The sequence below is a fragment of the Larus michahellis genome, chromosome 4 (assembly GCF_964199755.1).
Source record: "Larus michahellis chromosome 4, bLarMic1.1, whole genome shotgun sequence".
NCBI lineage: Eukaryota > Metazoa > Chordata > Aves > Charadriiformes > Laridae > Larus > Larus michahellis.
Window position 1 is genome coordinate 20,143,812 of NC_133899.1, and position 2,780 is coordinate 20,146,591.

General features: G+C 33.7%; 1 long non-coding RNA gene across 4 annotated transcripts in view; it reads left to right on the plus strand.

The window, feature by feature from the left end:
* LOC141741960 (uncharacterized) overlaps positions 1-2,780 on the plus strand; it is a 46,242-nt gene that overhangs the window by 10,565 nt on the left and 32,897 nt on the right. The window lies entirely within an intron of this gene.

Consider the following 2,780-nt stretch of genomic DNA (forward strand, 5'->3'; position numbering starts at 1 on the left):
TTCTTGTCTACCATTTTTATCATGTTGGGATTAAGCAAAATGCAATGCTGCAACTACCAGCAGCCTTTCTTCAACACATACTGAATTTAACTGTACAATTAATGTATTCTTGCAGCTACACTAACTTTAATGTAAAACAAATAACTCATTAAATATGTTCTTTTCAGACCTTGTCAGGTAGTTTAATTTATGGTGGACTTACCTTCAAAATCCAGGAATTTTAACTTGGCTGACATACCAGCTGTCAAGTCAACCATGTTGCGCTCAGTAAAGGGAATGTAGTACCAGGCAAGGGATTACTTCCTTTGATGAAGAACAAAATCAAAACTATACTAAGGCCTTTTGAGCTCCAGTATAGTATTTTGGAAAGGAGACAGGAAAAGAATGAAAGGGAATATAACACAAGACAGGATTTCTTCATGCATAAAACTCCCAGCTCTTAGAGACAACATATATTACTGGAGGAGAGCACAATAGCTGTATAGCACTATAATCAATAAATATCAGTAAAGAAACCTAAATTCTCTATGTCTGCCTTGATGATGTTTGGGTCCTTCCCTAACATACCAGTCCCACAAGTATTTATATAAGCACTTGAACTTCCTTATAAATCTTCACATGAATAGCTCAAGTGATTAAACCTGTGCAAGGTTATGCAGAATTCAGACTTGAAACAATAAAATAAGAATCCTTAAGGTTTAGTATGTTTTCATTAATGCTTTAGTTTTTGTACATTTTAGACTACCAAAGTGGTGTAAATTTGTTCTGCGTAAATTAGCAGTCCATTAATGCATTTTTTTTTAATTTTGTAGATTAGTATCTTATGAATAAGCACTTGTTCTGTTCCTCGGTTGTTCTCTGGAATTGTTTTTAACAGGCACTGGTGACAACTATCGAGTGGTATTTATAGCTTGCTTTGGTTTGCTCTCTACTGGAAGGATTAATCTCTTAGACATTTCATTCCAGTACCTCAGATTAATTTTCCACAAATTAACCTCAAACAAATGCTAGTGCAGACGTTCTTACATTACAGGAAGTATCCCAGCTAAGATAAAGGTGTATAGATAAGAAAAAGGGCAAGGGACAGTCATCTTTTTACAAGTCAGCAAAAGAAAACTGCAATCATATCAAGAAGAAAAATATATTACAATAAGGTCAGAAAAATAACCATCTGCCTACTCCACTTACTGTTCCTTTAACAAATCTAAATAGCTTCATAGAATTTGAATAAGACTTCTCATTTTAACATCTATTAATTCTGGTTTTGTTTTTTCTGAGTAACTGCAAGGGAGAGTTTTACTTATCCCTTTGTATGGTCAGTCCCGAAGTGACTTATTTTTATTATTCCCTTTGCTGTTTTATAGAATTACCCATGTTTTGTATTTCTCTCCTGGGATTCTAGACATTCTTCACATTCAAACCCTGTTTCTTCCTGTACATACTAAAAAACAGTTTGACTGTTCTATCTTTACTCTTGCTCAGTGTCATTTATTCTATATTATTTTGTGATATCGAGAACTGCAGAACACAGAAGAAAAGACACTAGAAATCTTAGCTAATGAACTAGATTAGGTACAAAGGAGAATACCATAAGCTTTAAGCAATTTGATATTTCACATCAGTGATCAAAACATTACATTAATGTCTTTGTTACATAGGCAACACATTATAGGCCTTATAAGAGTATGCAATTTTGGTGAGGCAAAATGAAGCGATACTAGTTTCAGGTCACTGTATTCTTTCTACTTTTGTGTCAAAACTTTTTATATCAACAGCAGTTTCATTTCCATAAACTAGTAGAATGCCTTAAAAAAAATACAACACTTAGACTCCCAACAGCTGCAACTGTCAGCAAACCCCCAAATTTAAATGTTTATATTACACAAGGGAGAGTAATGAGGAGGCCTATGCACATGGCTACATCAACTTAAGTACGTTTATAGCAAGGCTTTGGCAGTAGCATAGCTAGTTATAGCAACGCTTTTAGACAAAGTATCAATATTAAAAAAAATAATCTCAAACTCATGCATTGATTTCAGTTGAGCAAGGTGGCAAAAATCTGATTGTGGATAGAGTTTATTATTATTATTATTAAATAACATATTTAGAGTTCTATTCAGGCTGTTTTGAACATGAAGTAGCAAATTTACCTTTGTTTTGTAATTGGTTATAAACGGTTTTCATGAGTTATCTTTTAAAAAATTTGGGTAGGCATGATAGTAATAGATCTAACTCTAAGGTCACAATCTATTACAAATACTTAAATTGTAAAGCTAAATATGAGTAGAACAAAAATCTGTCTGGAAAACAGGTAACTTGTGCTCAGACTGGTTTGATGCCAGTTCTGCAATTAACAGTTAAGACTGGGCTTAGGTCTGGCATCAAGTGATACTCTCAAGTATGCAGCTGTTTCAAGAAAAGAGCCAAAACACTTTCTATGTCAAAAACATAATGACAAAAAAAAAAAAAAATCAACACAGCCTGCCAGCTGGCACATCTTTCACAAAAGTATGAAGTGTCCAGCAGAACAACTGAATGGAATAATTTTTGAAAGCTGATAATTAAGTTTCAACAATATTACCAGTTTCTCTCTTAAAAGTCTGTAAATATTTCCCACAGGTGAATGATTATCTGGTTTACTCCGATTATTTTATGCCTTCTAATCAGGCAAAACACCATGACAGCAGTTCTTTTCCTCACAAGCAAGACATCCTTTTTTAGCAGAGAATGTTGAAAGTTCCCATTTGAAGTATAGATTGGAAAAAAATTCAACAGCGAAG